Genomic DNA, 22,544 nt, shown 5'->3' with positions numbered 1-22,544 from the left:
AATGTTTTTTCAATTTTAGTATTAGTTTTATTTTTCATTTTTGTTCATTATAATAACCTTGACTGATATCTTCGACAAGGTGCCAGGAATTCTGAACGGTTTGCAATTATCAGTCAATGTAAGCACAAAATTTTAGTTTTTGCTAGAAAGCGTAGGGGGGAAAAAAAGTCAAGAAAAGCCTACTAGAACTTCCCCCCCAAAAACTTTATGGGTTCTTCAGAATTTGAATAGGATTAAGTTTAAGCACATCCCTGTTGTAAGAGGGTGTGCACACTTATGCATGCATACTTATTTTGTCTGTAATTCTTCTGTACTTCCTCTCTCCGAAAAGATATAAAAATAAATAAATAAATGGAGTTTTACAGATTATTATTTATCTTGGTCTTACTTTTTTTTTTTTAATTCACAAAAACTGAGAATTGAACAGGGGTGTGTAGACTTTTCATATACACCGTACAAATTTGGGTTCTGTTGCCGCGATGAAAATGGAACCCGCTTTGGATGGAACCGAGGATTGAAAGAAGCTGAATGTATATTAAAGTGTCATACCCTCCAAACTCAGTCGGGAATAATTTACATTCCTTCATTTTATACCCTTGATTGTTTACCGCTGAAGCAAGCACACACACACACACACACACCCCAATAGTCGGCGTGTGTGTGTGTGTGTATTTGGCAAGCTACCGATAATTGTTTCCGGAGAAAACAATTACTCCACAAATGTTGCTTTGCTTCTGTGCTTTCAAGTCAACTGCATTTAAGAATCCTCTCAGACTTAATGCTGCTGCTCTTGATGCACAAATAAAACGTAATTGTCAATCGGTGAACCTTTATCATGCCTCTTTATCACGACCTGTGCAGTGTTTCATTAGGAATTCTTCTGACAGGCACATGAATGCTTTTAATAGGTTCCTTCTTCAACTCTCTTTGCATAAACTTAAATTGACTTCTTGTTTCTGCGACGGAATGAGGAAAGAGCTTTTTCATTATCTTTGAACAAAACAGAGCAACCTTTTTGTGCTGCTTTGTTTAACCTTCTTGTTCAGAACACATAACTATTTGCTATTCTTTTATTTATTTCTTTTTTTATTTTATTTATTTTTTTTATCATCAAAAGTATACCCAAGACCTGACAAGGACCGGGTGATTAACTTTGCCCTCATCCCACTCAGATTCCCAAGCGCATTCCCCAGAGGGATATATTTCACTAAGCCTGTTGCAAATGGTATGAAAGGTCAAGTCGTAAAAATGATAATATTAAGTAAAAAAATAGAAGTTTAAAAAAAATTGAGAAATTAAAAAAAATCATATCAGCCTAATCACCAGTGTTGGGCAGTCAATGCTTTGATATACCTCCTAATTTGTCATCGCAAAATTAGGTGGCTTCTTTAACCACCTCAATTTGCATCAGTCAGACCGAGGAAATGATTCGCAATCATCAACAATGTTGCGCTCATTCAGAGTTAGTCATTTTTATTGTTTGGGAAATTGGCTTTGCTGTGGAGGATGACAGCAAAACAATCATGCCAACAGACGGACATAAATAAAAACAAAAAAAAAACATGATATGATCATAATACATCCTATATTGTGGTATAGTAATCTTTTGAATTTAATTATCCTGCAGTTCGTTCCGACCATGCAATACGATTGGACAAGAAAGATGATGTATAGTACAACAGCAGTGGGACTTTTAATTTTACATATCATCCATTAATTAGGCTTATCGGTGCTTATCTGATATTACTTGAAAATGAGACATATCCGCAAGCTTCCAGGTGTCCTCGTGTGATTAAATGACTCATTAATCACGCCTAAATGACACATTAAGTGTACAAACAGGAGCGGACACTCAGCTAATACGGCTAATGAGTGCCCAGTCGTTTCTTTTTCCGGATTACTTTTTGAACTTTTGCTTATCTTGGAGCGCCTACAATATGACAGCGATGTGACTGGATGGGGAAGCGAGCTAATTGTCCCACTCGTTCTGTCAAAGTCAAACTTTAATGATGTTGACGCTGCCGCTATGGCTAGTTAGCATGCCATGCTAACAGCTAACTCAGCGGCTAACAGAACACTGTTTGCTGTGTTTTTTGTCTTGAAACATCAAACTAAATTGATGAAATAATCAAACTGTGATGTCATTTTCAGGCGACAGGAAGTGGCAGTTCAGGGCAAAATGGCCGCCGATGACCATACTATTGTGAAGAACTTTTTTTTTTGTTTTTGTTTTAAGCTATTTTGGGCTTGAGACCTGCGGTATAGATGCAGCTCTGACAGTAACCAAATAAGGGTGAATAACTCTAAAGAATGAAATCCACATGATTAAACCCAAACTTTGAGACACCTCTGCAAAGCTGAACTTTAATGCTTCAGCCAGTCGGAAGGTGGAACGGGCTGGTCAAGCGTTCATCTCACCACCCGTGAGGCATGGCGATGTTTCACTGCTTTGAGAAGGACCACTGCACGGCTAAAAGACTTGAGTCTGTGAGTAATTTTCTCACTTGCCTTTGAACTTAATCCTTTCAGTAGCGGCTTCGGCCTTCAGGGTCTGACAGTCATATTGGATATATGAATAAACCAAGAAATATGCATAAAAACAGCGTATTGAAGAATCAAAGACTGTCTCCCCAATTTGGTTTCACCTGGCTCTGGAGAGTGATTGGAATTCGTAGAAGACGGACAAAAGGGTTACATACGGATCCCCTTTCTCCCAGTATAAAAGATACACAATTTGAAAAGAATGCCACTTGGAAGTATTTTTGAGTGGCCGTGATAGGAACAAGACATGAAAGCAAGATTTTCGGTTTTTTTTTTTATGACAGTACAATCGTGTTGAATTTCTCCTCATATAAACTTGGGCTGCTGGTCGCGTACGACAAACAAAGATAATGACCAGTCACACACTCTCATGAGATCCATTTCAAAGATTCTGCTTTGACTGTATAAAGATAATAATCGATGGGGGTGGAACAGTGGCATTGACAGTGATTGATGTGCAACTTTTTAAGATGAAACCAGCTTTTCAATAGCTGTCCACTGCATTGCAGTTCAAGGTTTTTGCAATATATTTAACAGTATTGGGTGCATGTTGAAAATATAGATGAAAATGTGAGGCATTTAATACAAGACTGTGGTGTTTTATTTTTATTTAATTTTTTTTGGTGATGAGAATTGTCTCACCCTCTTTTGGAGCGTGGTTTATTTTTCATTTTTTTTTTCGGTTTCAGCATTTGTGTCACAGCAGGGAGGCAAGCGACGTAATATTGCTCAAATTATCAGTTCTGATGTCTAAAACGGTGACCGAAAACTAGGCGTTTTTCAAGATGTCACTTATTATATATAAAAAAGAAAATCATTACAAATTTTAGTTTCCTGATTAAAAAAAACATACAAACTGAGCTTGTTGGAGAAAAATGGGATTTTTGTCCTCATTTAAAGAAGCACTGTGGAGTCTGAATAATCAAATGCGCTAATACCATTTTTTTATGATGCAATATTTTTTTACCCATTTTTTTTTATAGTAAAAAATTCACATCTCCCAATTTTCTATCTATTGCAACATGCGTGAAATATGTCATTCAAAATTCATTAATAGTGAGATTCATTTTTAGAGCAAAAAAAACAAACATCTTCATCGACGAGGGCCGGTGGATCTGTGTGCATAATTTCCACCAACCTTTCATTTGATTAGAGCTCACGAAGCATCAAAGCAGATTTATTCTGCTTCTCTGGTGTAAATAACTCCCCCTCCCAGTCTCTCCACATCCATGGTATCAACTGACAGAGCATTAGCTTGAAAGTATTCATCGATAAAACCGACATTCAGGTCTTTAATTAAAAGCCCTCTCACTCTCACGGCTGTGTATCACAGAGACCTCATCTTCAAAAGGCGAGATCATCAGTGGTTATGTCAATCTTGAGTAAGTGTCGGGTGACTTGTGTTTGCAGATCATTTCAATGTCAGTCGGCTATAATTTAGAAGTATCGCTTACAGGAAAATGCATTTTTCTGAAACTTACAATACATTTTTGTAGATCTGACCTTATTTCAAAAGTGTTGTTTAAGTATGGTGGTCTTGTGCAGTGGACTCCGCCCCTTTTTCGGCGGTGTAACGGGTCATAACTTTTGTGGCCCGGTAACATTGCTGGCTGCACAGCAGGCTCGTTTTTTTTTTTTTTTTACTCGATTCGCTAGCTTGTGGGTTTACTATTAGCATAATGCGACCGAGGCAATTAGTTTCACATGCGTCAAGATGGATGTAACGGAGAGAAATAAATCCATATAGAATATTTTTCAGCTTGGAATAATGTATAAACCAGACTTACTGCAAGTAATTTTTTTCTTTAAGCGGCCCGCGGTCCAGTACCGGGCCACGGACCGCGGGTTGGGGACCAATGGATTTCCATGTCTATAGTTCCAACTCACCCGCGACGCTAATATCGACGTACAAAATCCATCAATGGCTGTTTTCTACTTTCTGATTTGCTGAGTTTTTTTTTTTTTTTACTTCTCACGCTGTAGCAATTCGTCAACATATTCAAACAATGACGCTGAGTCTCGCGCTGCAATTTTCTAGTTCAGGGTGGAGTTTGCATTTTACCTTTAGTCAGCAGGTATTGACTCCAGGACCATTTGTGACCCTGAACGGCATAAGCAGTAGGAAATGGAGGATAGCTAACATAATCTGGCTGATTTTTGTGAGTGATTCCACACATCTGACAAAATACAGAATAGGCCTGTTATATCATGTGTGTAATGTTCGTGGCTGATTGTCTCAAGTCAAGCACACAAAATAAGAGCTGTAAAAAAACGTGGCAGTTTGCTTACAGTATATTTTAAAAATAAATCTTGGATAATCTTGACAAAGAGTTTAAAACTGTGGATTTAGAGGTTAGTTAGCCTCATCATGCAATGCATTTATAGTGCTTCAATGTTTCTCCGTTCAGCTAGTAACCATGGCAACTCAAGATACATAGGTGAGCTCAGGTGTCTCATACTAATTGCTTCAAACCCGCGCATACCTTGACCAAGCTGCCCTCGATCCAAATCTTAATCATCTATTTTGTCTGTTTGGTTTGTGTTCCTGGCTCTGTGGTTTTTTGTTCGTTCCCACAAGACAAGAAATGCTGATTTGCTGCCATTTTAGCGTGTCGGTCAAGGTCATGTTGACATTCAACAAACAACTTCAAAAGAGTGGTGATTTAATCATTTATTAGATACTCTTTCTCCAAAATGCAAAATGTTTGTTTGTGTGTGTGTGTGTGTGGTTCAGTATTTAAAGAACACCTCTCTGGATGATGCGATGCACTTATTGTCCGTAAATGAGTGAAGAGCCCCGATTGTGCTGAAACGAAAAGATCTTATTCCGACTTGATGGCAATCTTCAGTCCAGTCTTAAGAGACTTTCCAAGTTCTAAAAATCTGTGGGATGATAATAACATTAATGTTTAGATCTCATCTAAGCATCCTCTGGCTTTTGACTAATAATTCACCAAGCATCATGAACTGCAGCTGGCCTGCAAATATAATGTTACGGCTTTGATGCCAAAAGCTGTAAAAAAGCTTCTGCAATTTGCGATGCTCTTTCCCCGGCCGTGATTATAGTTTTTTTTCTTTTTTTTTTTCTGCGTGATCGTTAACAACACATTATCCTCCATGCCATTCCCATGAGCGTCATCAAATTGGTGAGTGGCCCGTCTTCATTTGCCTGTCTTTGGGCCTGACCCTGATGTGTTTTTTTTTTTGTTTTTTTTGCTAACCAGAGGCATCGAGAAAGTGCTCACTTAGAGGAAATGATGGGCTAATCGTGTTTAATGAGCTGTTTTGGCATCATGTTGCCCTCCTGAGCTTGTTTGTAGGGCAAGTCTGTGTGACATGGCCCATCTGCAACCCACGCCTGCGCGCATCGTGTGTGTTTAGCTCTGCTTTTGTATTGGAGTGTGTGTGTTTGTGTGTGTAAGCCTCTGATCAGAGAGACAGTCAGACGTTTAAAAAAAAAAAAAAAAATGGAAGGCGGTGTTTAGTAGTCAGGCGGTGATGCTTTCCAGCCTGTTTTCCTCCTACCTTGTTCAATAGCAGCCTCTGTCTGCTCCTCATATGAAGCATTCCTTTACACCTGTCAATCGGAGAGTCTCGGTACACACGGATGTTTACCGTTTCACAGCAATTCCAGTAGGACAGCGAAAAACTTCAGGTGGCCAATATCCTGACACGGTATCAACGTTTAATGGTTTGTTTTAGTGCTCACACCTTAGCAGGTTATGTGTTGTCATCGCTTTGAAATGCCATCCAATTCCCAGGGCGGTGACCTGCATGCGCTGGAGGTCGCCGGCGTTTGCGGCTGTTTATGGTTCTTCCACGTGGTGCTCGGGATTTGTAAACACTTGTTCAAGAGAATACATGTAAAATTGGAGGGAAGGGGCGGTCGTGTTGTGTGACGAGCAGGCTTCATATGAGCTGTTATTTATTTTGCTAGCTTGTGTGTTGAATATTAGCGGCATCTTGACATGCGTCAACTGCATTTTTTTTTCTTTCTTTCATCTGTCCGGCTCGCCACGGCCCAGTTCAAAGTGGCCCACGGACCGCTACCAGGCCGCGTCCCAGTGGTTGGGGACCACTGCTTTGTTTTGTCAGATCTGTTCGTTTTATGGCTCTTTCGTCTGAAAAAAAAACCACTAGTTGTCGTCTTTCACACGTTTCAAAAGTCCAGTGTAATCTGGTGTGTTCCAAAACTTCAAGATTTGAGTCGGTCCCGAGGAACATGTGACTCCATTAGATCAGGGAACTCTGGAAAAAGGAGACGAGGACACAGATGGATAAGAAAATTACAAAGAAATCAGCATTCTTGACAAGCGTAAACAAAATGGGGTTTGTGCATAAATGTAAGAAAAAAAATACATTTCATGGTATGATATATTTCATGATTTTTTTCATTTCATCATGTTTTTTTTTTTTTTGCACTTGGTTGAATGAAATCATGCCTCAAAGCAAAGCGTCTGTCTTTCATTCACACGTTCCCAAAATGGCTTCTTTCAAGGATTAAGGGACAACACAGAAAACTTGGGCTGTGTTTCAAATCCTTCGCTCATTCCTTACCCCCCAATCATTATAAAGGGAAATACTTCATAACGTAACGTACCGGATCCAATTGCAAGAGCTTACGCTAACAAATATCGAACCTCCAACAGGCTTGCAGGAAGCTAGACCTTATCCTCCCTGACCTTTCTTGATCGGCACAATGCATCGTACATTCAAAGGATAATATATACTGCTTTTCAAGTGTCCACAGGTTGTTCACAACTTTTCAAGATGTGTTGTGGGACACAAACATTGATTTGATGACACTATACCGGGAATAATCTATATATTCTGCACGTTTGAACAGCTCTACAAAATGCACGACTCATATCGCGGCTAAAGACTGATTTACTACACTATTGTGAAGCTCTGCGCGTTGCCTTCCAAAGAAAGAACAAGGACACATACCAAAATGAATATATATATATATATATATATATATATATATATATTTTTTTTTTTACTCTGTGTATTTTCTTGCATCTCAAACAAAATTTCAAGGATGTCAAACGACCACCAAAATGGACAAATATTTCATAAATGATTAAAAAAGTTATCCTCAACGAGTTTACACTTTTCAGAAAAAGAACACTTTATTAACGTCAACGCTCCAGACAGCATGTAGAGTTGTGCTCTGTCACAGACGACAGAGACTAATATAAATTGCAGTCGATGTAGGTGCACTTCTCGCATGCTCTGATAAGGCGTACAATAGCGGGAAACAAAAGACCCAAGGAGAAAATCTGCTTGTGTCAGAAAGAGCAGAAGCAGACTTTGAAAAGATGTCAGTCGTTACATCATGTCCTGTATTGTTCAGAAACACCGGTGAGCTCATTCCATTCGATCCATTATGTACTGTATGTCTTCGCATTGACACATGATGTGGTATGCATTGGATCACGGGCTGTTTTGCAAAGGTGTTCTCTTTGGCTGAAGGGAAGCTTTGAGTCGAATAAATGCCCTTCAAAGTACTTCCAAATCCAAAGTCGTGAGTGGAATTATTTACAAGTTTTCTATCGATTGTTTGAAAACCATTCCACCACTCTGGTATTATTTTGTGGCCAAGTTTCTTTCCGGAAAAAGGAAAATAAATTGCGATGTTAAAGATTGCTCTCTGAATTCAAATATGTTTCTTGCATGCAGGATAGACGCAAGCATTTTGAGCATCCATTTTGACGGAACTTTCTCAATCTCTCTCTTTATCTATCTATCACTCAACAGGCACTCAACAATCCATCCATCAATCCATTATTTTTTTGCCGCTTATCCTGTTCATGGAGTCTATCTCGGCTTTCGCCTCAAAAATACTAAGCACAATCCTGTGGCTACACGTTAGCTTATCTTTGGATCAAATTTAGCTTGACACGCAATTAAGCTTTATGTCTGGCATACCAAAACGTTAGAGAAAGGTACGCTCCGTACTTCAAAATCAATTTCAATGACCACAGTGAACTTGAATTTAATTAGCTATAATCGCACAATCTGTATTGTAGTTAATCGCAATAACTACTGCAGACGCACACTCGCAACGGGGAAGACTAATGAGGTTTGCATGACTTATTGTCTGCTTTGCTGCAAGCTTCATTTATAACCATCATACATTGATTTGGAAAATATTATTAAAGCTACTGAACCGTCCTGTCTCTAATTATTATAGAGCAATCTCAACATTTATATTATTAAATATCTATATCGTAATAGTGAATCCGCTTCATTCTTGGAGCCAAACAAAACCTTCTGAGCCCTTCTCATCCCTGTGCGGATGCATGCTCCGAATGTTAAACTGATAAAGAATACAGCCTATCATTAAGACAGTCGACCTTCCTCTTTCCTTGCGTTTGAACTAGAAAAACACACAATACATTCAGCATTGATTCATGTTTAAGTGTGTGGGAAGCAACCTCGGAACCACTTAAATATTCAAAGATGTTGCTGTAGTTTGAGAACTTTTACGCAACACAATGTAAATAGGTAGATCTCGACAAATTAAAATAATCGGAAATAATTTGTTTCAGTTGTTAAACTCAAGAGATTTGTGTAGATTCACTACACAAAGTGTGAAATATTTCATTATTTTATCATTGTTATTACCATTCAGTGTTCAGGGCTTACAGCCAACGAAAGCCCCAAATTTCCCAAATTAGAATTATATAAAAGAAAATTAAAAAACAAAAATAATTAATTTTTTTTTTAACAATAATAAATAATCTATAATAAATAAATAAATAAATAAACAAAAAAAACCATATACAAACCGCACCGGACTTTATGCCACAGTTTTTTATGTTGAAAACAAAATATATGGTTACTGCATATACAGAACGATTTTGGACTGTGAATGCACATAAAGGTACATAAACACATTGTTAAAACAGTGCCTTTTATCACGGCAACTTCTTTACTAATTGAAACAGAACAGACCCAAGAGAAAAAAAAATTGCGATTTATGTAGCGTATTTTCTGAACTATAAAGCGCCCCTCCCGGTGAAAGAAAAATCCACAGAAAAGCCGCACCGTTGTATTAGCCGCATGGTTCAAAATCCATTTCCGTAGACATGTGCAAGCGGGCGCAATGCGGTACATTTAAAAAGGGCGTTTTGCGCCGCGGTTGGCGTGAACACAGCCCACTTGATTCGCCGTCAATCGAAGTGGCTCCTCGCATTTCAATTTAAATGCCATGCACGAGAGGCTCGCTGATAGTCCTTGACATGGCGGAGGAAAAAACTGATTTACCCATGGTTGATGTCGCTGGCGAGGGAGATCAGCGCCCCAATCGTAGGTGTTTCATCCGGATGAAAATCAGAATGCATCAGTTTTCACGCTCGAGTGCAGCTGTGCTGTCGACCAATATAAAGTCCGAGGTGCGTTTATTGACAGTGTGCACGGAGACTGTTGAGCAACAAAGTGTATACAAGGCAAAATATATGACAAGTGTGAGAGCGAGTTGAAATTACTGGTGCGAATATGTCAACAGCGTGGATACATGGACTTTTCTGATCTTGTCAACATGACCGCCGCAGCTGTGGCGCAGAGTGGCTGATGATCTGCTATTGGATTCCACTCTTATCCCATGACAGGCCCATTACGTTGCGTTGTTTATAAGAGGCTGTGGTCATGGTTTTTTGATAATTGCAGATAAGGCACAGGTGGGCTGTGTAATTCAAGAGGATGGACACTAATTCACGCCGAAATACACGAGCTGGGATTTTATGGATGGCCGTCTGAATGGCGGGCACTATATCCGGCGCTGCTGCCATCATTACTGCTGCTATGGCGACGGGAGGGCAGACTGGGTCTCATCCAGATACATCAGCTACTTTGAGTTATTCAGTCGGGTCCTGGACAGGCTGCACTGTAGTGCCGAGCTCAACAAGGGATAACAAAAGGGTTACAATAATTCTGCATTCAAAGTAATTAAATGGTGATATCTATCTGATATCTCGACCATGTGTGGTGAATGTCATTGTATTGCATTCATTAGTATGACAACAATGTGCATCAAAACCTCAGAATCATTGTAAAAATAAACACATTAAATGCATTATTATTATTATTATTATTATTAATTAATTAATTTATTTATTTATTATTATTATTATTATTATTATTATTATTATTTATTTATTTTTAAAATCAACCCCCTGGCAAGTCAGGATGCAAGTCGAATGTGTTCACGCCCACAACGGCACAGACATCCATAATCTATAGATCGTATAAGCAATAATAGATTGGAAAAAAATGAAGGAAAAAAAAAAGTTGTAAATGTGGCACGTTACTAGCACCCAATCGGTGCCAGCACCCCGAGCCTAATGAGAGCAAGCAGTACAAAAAATGAACGGATTGGGTAGCGGTTGTGTTAAAGTGACTATCATGTTTATGGACATGAAAACGAAGGCATGATGGTAAGCGCGAGTCAAACAGTGGTGGCCACAGCTTCTACAGCCGGCTGTAAAGTAGATAAATCGTACACAGGGTCTGACGTCGGAAGAAGTGCATGCTTAATAAAGCATACTCGGTGTAGCCACAGCTACACGCAACACGAGTGGGGTCACTCGGAGCCGAGCATAAACTGCGATTTCGCTGCCATCAGAAAAAAAGCAATTCAGCCTCTTGCGCGCCTGAAAATAGCCACGTATCCACATCTGCCAACCTTTTTGACCGACGAGATGCAGGCCTATAATACAGGTCCCGTATCGCAAATGTTGTTGGGAAAAATGTAATCATGCAAGCATTCCTCATGCATGTGACGACCAGAAGCTTGACCAAACAAATGCTCATCGCTTCCGTTTACTATACTTGGAACTCTCGCACGCGAGACACTTTCTTCGGTCGAGTGCACTTGGACTGTATCAGACAAGCAAAAAATGGGTTCATTAATTCTATTAAGACTACTATTTTGGTTACATTTAAATAATAATCAAGCGCAATACTCTTTTTGTACACAGAGGTTGAACACAGCTTAGAGTAGTGGTCCCCAACCCGTGGGCCACGGACCCGTACCGAGCCGTGGGCCACTTTGGACCGGGCCGCACAGATGAAAAAAAAAAGAATAATAAATAAATAATAACTAGTACTTCCGGTTTATTTATTATTTGAGGCTGAAAAATATTTTATTTTGAAAAGTGACAATCTATGATGGACTCTTGAAGCGTGTCAAGATGCTAATTGTCTCTGTCGCATTATGCTAACATTAAAGCCGCAAGCTAGCAAAATACAGACCACTTACAAAGCCCGTAATATCCGACGAGCGGCTCTTGATTAAAGCATTATGATTAGTTATATATGTTCTCTGTTGTGTTCCAAGAGTGACCATATTAAGTTACATAAAAATACGCAGTAGATTTGCGTTTGTTTTAGTAGCCGACACTCTCCCTTGCGCCGCGGTTGCCGGTCCGCAAATCTTTGGACTTGTATGAACCGGGAAAATGGTTGGGCACCACTGGCTTCGAGGACACAAATTAGAAAAGGTCCATGATCAATCTAAGCTGGACAACGTATTTATTACAGACAAATGCATGACTTTTTTTATTTCCATTCATCACAAGCTATTCAAGTCTTGCGATAGTATGGGATCCTCCATTTTGTTAGCCGCAATTGCCCTAATATATCATTGTAAGTCCTGATATTGCATTCGTCAGGCTTGTATAAATGGGCATTTAGCCTGAAACCAGGCAAGAATTTTTCATTCCACCATGCAAAGTTGAACACAACAAATGAGACCAAAACAAATAAAATGAGCAATAAATCAATGGCAACAAATCTGCACAAGGGGAGTGTTTTGAAGCCACTCCACAATATGGTACAAACGTTTTTTTAGTCATTACAAAGAACTCATATGAAACGCATTATGGCATATTATATCTACTGTATTTATTAGGGAGACTAAATGTTTGGTGGACGGTGAATTTTATCGCAGTGATATGCGAATCGATTTTTCAGTTTCATCATTTATCCTTTATGTATAGCTAATTGAGCCTAATGAAAATTTTATTTCTCCATTTGATGTACCGGTGAGCTTTTTGTGTAAATACAAAACGGCAAAACGTGTTGACATCGTAATCTTCGTGTTAACTTACTATTCACTGTTAAATGCAGATAATATCGTAAATAGGTAACATCAATTGTAAATATACTTACAGTTATGACCGTGAAAATTAATTAACTGAACGTAAACGCGTTTAATAAAACTGTTATTATGGGAAACATTACGAGGTGTAATCAAAATGAAAACCAAAGAGCTGTGTGACTACAGTTGGAGAGAATTGTAGGTAGTGCTTTTTTATTGCAGAGCCCACTCCTTAATATCCTTAAGTATTTATTTTTAAAGAAAAATCCCTTTTGAAAAAATAAATAAAAAATGAATAAAATAAAATATAAATAAATACATAAATAAATAAACAAATAAATAAATAAATAAATAAATAATAAAAATACTATTTAATTAATTAATTAAAAAAAACAAAAACAACAAAAAAAAACAACCTAAACCTTTGAACTGCTTCGGCGCCTCGAGTGACCCGGCTTTCTTGAGAAAATCATTTTTTTGCTTTAACTTGAGAGTAAAAATGTGATGCATTGTGAGTTGACTGAGTCCATATCTATTAACATATCCCCTAGAATAAAATGCATTACAATTTTTCTATTACATACAGATAAAAAAAAAAAAAAGAGTAGGAAACAGAAACATTCAAATGAGTCACTTTTCTTCTTACTCGCGTCACTCGCTGCACTCATCATGCAAGGTTGTACTCGTTCCATCAACCCACATCATTTCCCGCTGCTCCTCTCTCCACTTTGCTGTTTCTTTCACTTCATCCCAACTCTGCTCGTTCCTGTATGCCGACACATACTCTCCGGTTCTCTCCTGTTGCTTGTCAACCAGCACACCCGATGCACTTATCAGCTAATCGTCAACCGGCACACCCGATGCACTTATCAGCTAATCAGCGCCAGCACTGCCATTTACTGTCAACTTTTGCTCCATCAGCCCTGCGGATCGTATTACTCGCTTTCATCGCTCCCTGCTGTACACTTTTTTGTTTGTTTGGCTTGCGATGAACCGCTTCGAATGGTAGGCCCTAATCAGGTGGAAAAAGACAATTTACTGTCAGCCAATCAAGAGAAAGTGTTGAAAGTGTGACCGCTGAAAAGAAGCAATGTATGATTATTTTGATCAGTTTCATCCATATTTTCATTCACTTTTTTTTTTTTTTTGTTCTGATTAAGCTGTCACTCCCGCTAGACTGGGTTTGGTATGTTGCGATTTTTCCTGTGCCTGATGAAAGTGAGCAGTAGAAAATGGATGATTGCATAGAGAAACTAATTGTAAAAAAATATCATCTGTGATCTCTGGAAAGCTTGAATGACAAAGATCCAACATTTTCTTTCTTTTCTTTGATCAGAGTGACGAAAAAAAAGTCACCAAAGAGGTATGAGAAATATTTTCCAGGAAGTTGGCGAGATTGACGGCAGCTGTTTGTTTGTGAGTCAGGAAAAAGAAAGAAACTTTAGTAAGTCGGAGAGTGGGTTGTTCAAAGCGTACTACTCTTGTGCCGTGTAGCAGTTTGCTGTCAACGTGGCAGCGGGACTCAAAGGTGGACGCACGCTGAGATCTGAAGCTCACGTATGAACACAATCGCAGATAGGGAAGTCACAATTTCCTTTCCTGGTATTTTCGACTCAGTTGAATGCTTAGTGTGTTGTCGTGTTGAAAAGTATTGTGAGTGAGAACTTGCAAAGTGACAACTTTTGCATGCCCCCCCGTGTTGAGCTAGATTGTCTAATGATCACAAGTGGTGCACAAGTACCACTTTTTACAATCTTAAGCGGGCGTGATAACAAAAATATTTTGGCCGCGTCTAAATGCCTGAATGTGGCGAAGGAGTGAAGACACGGACCACTTTCTTTCCATCCTAAATTTCCTCTCTTTGTTACAACAAATTAATAAATGTGTAATAAAGGTGCATTATGCCATTTTATAATTTCACTCTACCACGTCATCAGTATTTTTACTGGCTTCTCTAGTACTCACACGGAATCAAATTATTCATACAGTGATTTCACATCATACAAATTATTTTATTTTGAAAGGTGAGACTTTATTTTGAAAAGTAAGCTTTTTTCCATAACATTCCCTATTAAAAGTTTATAATTCACTTAATACTTAATCCTCACACAATCTGTACCTAACATCACTCGTTCTGCCAAATAATCATGTTGCAAGTTTTAGCGCAGTTAGCAATGCAACCAAAGGCGTTCAATCACATTTTAGCAACGAGCGGTTAATGAGCCCAAATGAGCCCAGTTAATCGCTCCCAAATTCCCTCGGAGGAAAGAGGGAGTGAGTTCCCTCACTTAACTAAAAACGCTCGTAAACAATTGTTCCGTTCTTTAGTTTCCTTCCCATATTTATTAGAATGAATTCAAAAAATATATTTCCTTAAATTTTTCCAAGAAAATAAATTCAGAGTACAAAATATGCTCCCATCCACAAAATATTTCTGACCACATATTTGTGAGTCGCATACTCCTCATTACCAAATCCATCAGCATGTGTGTTCTGCATTGCGATAAAAACTCCAAACGTGCCGAAGCTCAACCAAAGGCGGATTTTCTTTCTTTCTATTTATTTTTCTTATTTTGCTCCACTCCCCACGTGTTCAAGGAAGTTGGGAGCAACCTTGATGCAACTGTCGGACTTCTATTGACTGACTAACAAGAGACCTCTAATAGCTGCATGTCCTAGTCCTTCCTGTGTGAGCACAGGGAAAGAGGGAGAGTAATTTGCCACTGATTAACGTGATGAAAGCAGAAGTGAGAGGAGTGGGATTTCCTCTGCCGAGTGTTCGACCTGCGTGTTGTCAGTAGATGTGCCAACACTGATACAAACGGAACACAGTTGCTGTCACCCGAGCCCTTTCGCTATCTCGACCACAACCTTGACGGCGCGCGAGGAAGGAAAAAACAGACACATCCACCAAGCATGGCTGAAGCTCCTCATGTGTCACAGCGAGAGTGATGAATCCTGAACCTTTAGCCAAGGAGAGTGCTTCTACATATATTCAACTTGAAACGTCAGAGGAGCTTTGTGGCACTTAACCTTTCCGAGCCAATTTGTTGTTAAAATCATCCATGAGTCACTTGCCTTTTTTTTTTTTTTTCAAATCTCGTTTTTCCTAACACTAAATATCATTGCATCCCAAAGATGGTGTTAAAAGGCGTCGTCATGGAAATAACTTCCGAAAATTGCCAAGCAGACAGGAAGGAAGCCAAAACTGGAAGGACAGTTGAAACTTAAGCCACTGGTGCTTTGCATTATTTTCACATACACAATTATTCATGAACACAAAATTTTACTTGACGGCAAGCAGTTTTGAAAAACTCACAAAATCGCTTTAATGTCCTTGCATTATTACAGTAATAGCTTTTTTTTTTAAAAATTGTATAAAGGCATTTTCTGTCACGTTTCTTAATGTCATTGTAACTTGTGAAGGAAATCGCAAATTAAATTGAAATTGCGATATCTGTCAGTAAAATTGCAATACAATTTTTTTCCCCCTAATATCGTTCAGCCCTACATGTTCTTTTTGGGGTCACAGGTAACTTGAGCTGATGTTAGCTGACTTTGGACAGAGGAGGCAGAGTACATCCTTGTCGCCAATTCCAGTAAGACAGACACACGTTGACATTCATATCAATGCAGATATTTGGAGTCTTCGGTTAACCTCACCTTGGTGTTGGAGTGTGAATGATCGAAAGCCAGCGTACGGTCTCCAGAACGAACCCCCGGAGAGCATGCAAACGCCACACCAAAAGGTCTGATCTTAGAGTTCAACAAAGAACCTCTCAGCTGTGAGGCAGGTGTACTAAACACGACCGCCGCAAAATATTGATTCCATTTACTTTCATGCTGCCTTCAATTGTAATATAAAAGTATTTATTTTCACTGCAAAACCAAGCAACTTGGAACCAAACATCTCCAGTCCACGCAGCCCTCTACTAAGACTGATCATGAAACAAGCTTATACATGCCCTGATGACGGAGGGTAATCACGGCTATCGCGTTTGACGACACATCTCCCGACTACGCTCCATCTATCCGTCTGACTCATGTTTACACAAGTCAAATAGGCGCGAGCGGCGTACAACAGAGACACCCTGCCTGTCACCACGCATCTCCCATGATCACAGCCTTGTTTACAGTCATCTCTCACCGCCCTTGATTGATAGCAGCCATCTCATTAACGCCACAGCCGTCCAAAGCCTCCTAACATGTTCGACCGCCGTGCCCTTCCTCCCTTACGCCGTTTTGCACGGCAATTAAAAATCCTGAGAAAGCCAACTGCATTCAAGCCAAAGCGAATATAGGACGCTGGTATCAGCATCGCAGCCCTGATGTTGTTTATCGGGCACAGGAGAGAAAGTGTGGGGGGCGGCGAGGAGGGGGGGGGGCAAAAAGGTAATAAGGAAAGGTGTCGGTATGATGTGAGTGATTTATTAGTGTAGCTGGACACTTAATAATTACTTAACACACACACACATAGATCACCTTTACAGTATTTCTGTCAGGCGACGGTGCAAGAATGGAAATGATACGTGATTGATACCAGGAAGCGTCGACACGACCCAAGGGGAACACAGGGCAAGGTCTTACTTATAAAAACATCAATCAGGGAGCGTGCTCTGTGAAACACCCGAGCCCCCCTCCTCATCCCTCCCCAACACACTGCTGTGCATTGAGCACAAAACTTGCCTCAGAGGGAAGTAGGGTTTCTCCTCGTGCTTAATTGAAGACACTGTGCTTGGCTGCCACCTCTGAAGAAATATACGACTATTGCTGGGAAAACATGAACGCAACCCTGAATGCTTACCAGAGCTGCAAACAAGAAAACAGAACATTTGTGTGAGGACATTTTTAACCTGAAGTAGCAATGTGCAACACTGCTGATTGGAACTTGTGCCATAAGTTCTCGTTTGTTTTCCTAGTAGTGCAAATGCAACAAGTTTTATAGAAAGAGGTGGCAACTCATTTGGACTATTTCTTACGGAATTGGATCAGAATCAATAAACCTGCTACGCAAAGATCTTTTTTATGGCTGAAGTGACGATGACATCACGGTGTTTGCTGGAGACAACAGAAGGTTTTTTTCGAACCCGCAGGTTACTTGTTGAAGTTATTACGGCCACAACAACGTACTTCCACAGATGAAGGGAGGAACTGTGTTTTTATTTTTATTTTTTTTTAATTCATTAAAATTACAGTGATTTGCTCTCCTTTAAAATCGATCATGATATGATCGGATTTGATGCAAAAAACAAAACAAAACAAATGTCATACAATTCCCTTTATTTCTTGTTCTTAAATTGTGGATATTTGGGTGTCATGAAAAGCGCAATATAAATGAAATGCTTTTTTTTGTTTACCTTTTTATTTCATTTCAGTCAGTCAGAAAACATTGCATATTTCAGTTGCATGTTTTCTTATATTTTATTTAAAGTTTTATTTACATAATTTTGCACTTGTGTTATTTAAAAAAAAAAATTTAAAAAAATCTGGATTCAATGGTGATGATTTTGTGCCAGGAGGGCCCCCCATGGTCACGCTTTCCAAGGTGACTAGAAACGCCCCTGGTCACATTTACATCATCACCTCAGCACTGTTAAACGTCATCCTCAACCACATGAATCACTTTTGTCCTCCGTATAAAAGCTAGTAATGGTAATCACCTCAGTTCATCAACAGTATTGATCAAAGTTAACTGCTGATTGTCATCTTCAATCCGTGTCTTTCAGGCTATTTAGACGAATCCACATCTCTCAGCATTCACATGCAAATTTTTCATTTTACTCGTTAGCTGCCATACATTACACTTTTTCCTCAATATCGCCTTTTGCCTTTTTGTTTCTCAGTGCGACTGATTATCGTGTTCTATTCTGCTTATTATTCCGATGCCCCCCCCCCTGAGCGGTCATTTGTCAAAGCTTTTTTAATTGGGTTATTTTTCATGGGACAAACGCTGCCCGGGCAAAGTGCATTTCATTTCAAATGTTGATAAGCAACTGGTTGTGCCTGCGCCTGTCATGCCCACAACGTTATTATATGAGGGATGCTGCTCAGCATTTTTATAGCCCTGTGCAGCTGAACATATTTCTTCTCCGATAGACGAAGAAACTTGCCTTCCCAACAGCATTCTGGGAAACGCGCTGCCGAAAAATATTAAATTATTTTAACAAAATCTTTTGCTGTTTATTTATTTATTTGCTTTGTCTTTTCTCGTCCCGGCGATTTTGGGAGACGCTACTCAAGGACACGTGAAAGCACTCGATTCTTTCCTCTTTCCGTATTTGCATCGCGTTATCGTGCAGGTGCAGCGGCGAGGGAAGGGTGTGGAACCATGCTAATGACCAACCTTGTTTTAATTAACTTCAAGTTAAAATGGCGTGAAATTGAAAATGATCATTGCCAACGTAAACGCGGCTAATTAGGATATAAGAGGTGCGCGAGTGAATTATTTGATTACAATTGTTTATTTGGAGCTGTGCGCTTCCTGGTCTGGGTGATAAATGAGGCTCCATACCACAAACACACCCTATCTTCAGCCCCCCAACACACACACACACACACACACACACACACACACACATTTATCTCAAAGCACTTTCCTATTTGCATGTCATTTCACACCTTGTAGTTACATTCAAGGCTTATATTCAGGCAAGTCTCAGGGCATCGTCGGTTGGAATAGGCTCCCCCCCTGTTCTGACCCTGAACAGCTTTATAGAAACTGTCTGGAAGGTTTAGATTCGGAGACAGATGTTTCCGTGATACTCTTATCTCATTAAATTGTAAAACATATCGATAACAGCAGCTTCAAACGGTTGATGGTCAACTGCCTTGGAAAGGAGAATAGTGTCTTGTGGCTGCCAGGGCATCAATCAGACTTGTTATCACTCAGCGTGGAGGTTCATTCGTTTGACTTATCTGTAGTTAGTAATGGTTTCTTTGGTGCTAAACAAATGTTTATAGCAGCGCCACACTGCAATGGAAAAATTACGGCCGTGTCGGGTTTTGAAAGCGCACTTAAAAAAATCAACAATGCGCCTTATTATAATTGTATTATTATAATAATACTATTATTTTGGTCTTTTTCTTCCAATTTATTTATTTAATTTTATTTATTTATTTAATTTAATTTTATTTGATTTTGTATTTATTTAGTTATTTATTTAATTTTATCTGATTTTATTTATTTATTTACTGTGAGTATAAAATTTTTTTTCTTTGCTGGGCCACACAAGAAGTCAGAACACCTTCACTATGAGCTGTTTGTATTCCATTCAGCACAGCTCAGCAGAGCAGATTGAGCACTTTCCCTGACAGGAAAGAATCTGCCAGTGGGTTGATGGATGAGCCTGTCAGATTGGAAACAATTTGCTTATGTCAGTCGACTTTAATTTCACTGATCACGTCATGATCGACGATGCATGTTCTGACATGGTCATTAGCAGTCGCTCTAATTGTGTTGTCAGCGCGTCCTTTGTGATTTCTGTTCAATCTTAATAAAACAAAGCATTCATTTGGCAATGTGAGATGCATATATATTCCGTATCTAATCAAGAATTTTCAGGAAATTCAACACATGATCCATGTTTTCGATGAATTGTGTCATCCCTAGATATCTTTGCAGATAAGCCACCTCACTAATTACTGTTTAAATAACCAATTCTAAAGCCTGAAGAAATAGAAAAAAAATAGTCCGCACCAACTGCCATCACACTCTCAGGTCATTGCCCCTTGGCCACCTATTTTGGATAATTAATGGTCTTAAAGCAGCACCTTCGAGATTCGCCAAATGCGACACCAACAAGCCACGCTATGACCACTTGCACAAAACAATGACTAATGCGATACAACTTTCAACTTTACACAGATTTGAATGTTTGAAAGGTTATTATTGAATGTTTATTATCATGTTATTACCTAGTTTGCGGAGGTATAGAACTGTACTACATCACAATGAGTACAGTGTTGCATAATTTTGACTCTCTCGTTGTGTAACTAATTGAGACAACTTAAATATTGCAAACATATTGCTGAAACCTATCTTATGTCCATCAGAATATTGGATGCAGCACCAACTTTGAAATTACGATGCTCGTAAGCGGTAAACAATGGATGGACAGCAAACTGCTGTCTTATAAAGTGGGTGAATTTGTTTCCTATTCCTACAAGAAATGTCAAACTTGACTTTGACTTTCTTGACCTGACCGATCACCAGGCTTACAAATAAAAACCATCGCGTGTGCTTGTATATTCCAACAAGAGCAAAGCCTTGCTGACCCCGTGCCACTGTTATCAACAAACCTTTGCTGGGTTCAAACGCCGCCGCGCCCCTGTGCATCTTTTATATATAAATATATATATAAAAGGACACATAACCCCAGTTTCTAAGGACTACATAAGAACAACAAAAGAAAAAGTCTTTTCTCCCAAAACCACAATAAGAGTGTGCGCTTTCAGCAAGTACAGCCGAGGGGCTATCGGATTTGATCAGCATCACGCAAGGACATTATATCCGTTTGGCTCAGGGGTCTTCTGCAGTGGGTTGTGATGAAACCGTCACAGTGGTCTATTTACTACCAAACTTTAGCAGCTTCCCCACAGCTGTCGAAATCTGTCTTAGATCAACCCATTAAACGTATTCGGACTCTTTATGTATTACCTGTCTCCTCGCACTCGTATAGCGGTGACCCTGAGAGGCCTCTCATGACAAAGTTGGTTATAATCTCACTGTACTAAAGAGAGCCATTGGCCAAAACAAACTAAAAAGAAAAAAAAACATCTACATGAACTCACAGTGGGAATAATTTTAATGTGCTTTCTTTTTCTTGAACTTTTCAACCTCAGAGAAGAATAGCCAAACAGTTTTTCTTACGATGTTCTACTGTATACCCCAAATTTGTACGAGGATAATCGCCGGTGATGTGTGCGATGATTGACGTAAACCCGAGATTTCCAAAGTGCTGTGCATGAGATTAAGACAGCTCAGTGTGGATGTTGAAGGGGGATGCATGGCTTAAAATATTTGGGAAAGGCTGATATTGGCTGTTATTGTGAGTATGTCGCTGAAGATAATGAGCTTGGTAGGCTAATGCCGGCAAAGTATACTTTCATTTGGAAAAGCCAGGAAACTTTACTCCGATAACAGAAATTCTCAGTCCGGTAAAGTATCCAAAACATGACTTTGCATAAAACTGGCCGGATTAGCAGGTGCTGGAATCGCTAAATCACCGTATCTTCAGGAGGTGTTTTGCACTGAAACGTCAACGAGAAAGGTTTTGATAATGTCTATTCGCGGAACTTCGGAAAAAATGCAAATGAACTGCCTGTGTATTTATTATGATACTATTCTCATTTAAGTTTGGTCCGATGTAATAAAACACAGATTAAGCGGGGCACACACATACCGATAGTCAGCAATTGTAGGTTTTCTAGCCTGCAAATTAATGTTCTTATGATAATTTGGGAATGTTAGAGCTCAGCTAAGGCTCCATGTTAATCAAGCAAAAGCATGGTAGAAAGAGTTCGCATTTTCCTGTAAAATGCGACGGAGTGAGAATTATAGCCTGTTTGTTCAATGGTCACACAAAAAAAAAAAAAAAAAAAGCTGCTGCTAAGTAAACAGTAGCCATTTCCTGGAATGACTGATGGACTGACTGGCTTTTCACAGTATTACAGCCATACTATTGCCAAACAAATTGATTATTGCGAAAGCAAGAACAAACTATAATTTTTTTTAAGAATGTGCCAACTCTAGGCAGTAATGTCCAAGATTCAATGCATGAGATTTCTTCTGTAAAGTCTCATTCCCAAGTAGCTATTTAACATTTGCGAGAAAGTTGGACTTTGAATTTTCGCTCTCTCGAGTAGGGTCAGAGATTAAAACCTCATTTCACAGTAAACA

The 22,544-nt window shown here is 39.3% G+C and overlaps 1 protein-coding gene across 2 annotated transcripts in view; it reads left to right on the top strand.

Annotated features, from left to right (window-relative positions):
- The window catches only part of asic4a (acid sensing ion channel subunit family member 4a), a 150,808-nt gene that overhangs the window by 9,930 nt on the left and 118,334 nt on the right, over positions 1–22,544 (top strand). Inside the window, exon 1 of one of the 2 annotated variants that reach the window (XM_088314552.1) lies at positions 2,472–2,487. The exons of the other annotated variant lie outside the window; for it this stretch is intronic. The gene's annotated coding sequence lies outside the window, so the exon portion shown is untranslated. Of the gene's footprint in view, positions 1–2,471; positions 2,488–22,544 lie in introns of those variants that run through there. 2 annotated transcript variants of the gene reach the window in all.

The sequence above is a fragment of the Idiotropiscis lumnitzeri genome, chromosome 14 (genome assembly GCF_059441095.1).
Source record: "Idiotropiscis lumnitzeri isolate Australia: NSW breed Sydney's pygmy pipehorse chromosome 14, RoL_Ilum_1.0, whole genome shotgun sequence".
NCBI classification, from domain to species: Eukaryota; Metazoa; Chordata; class Actinopteri; order Syngnathiformes; family Syngnathidae; genus Idiotropiscis; species Idiotropiscis lumnitzeri.
Note: the sequence above shows the minus strand (reverse complement) of the source record. Positions and strands in the feature narration are given on the sequence as shown.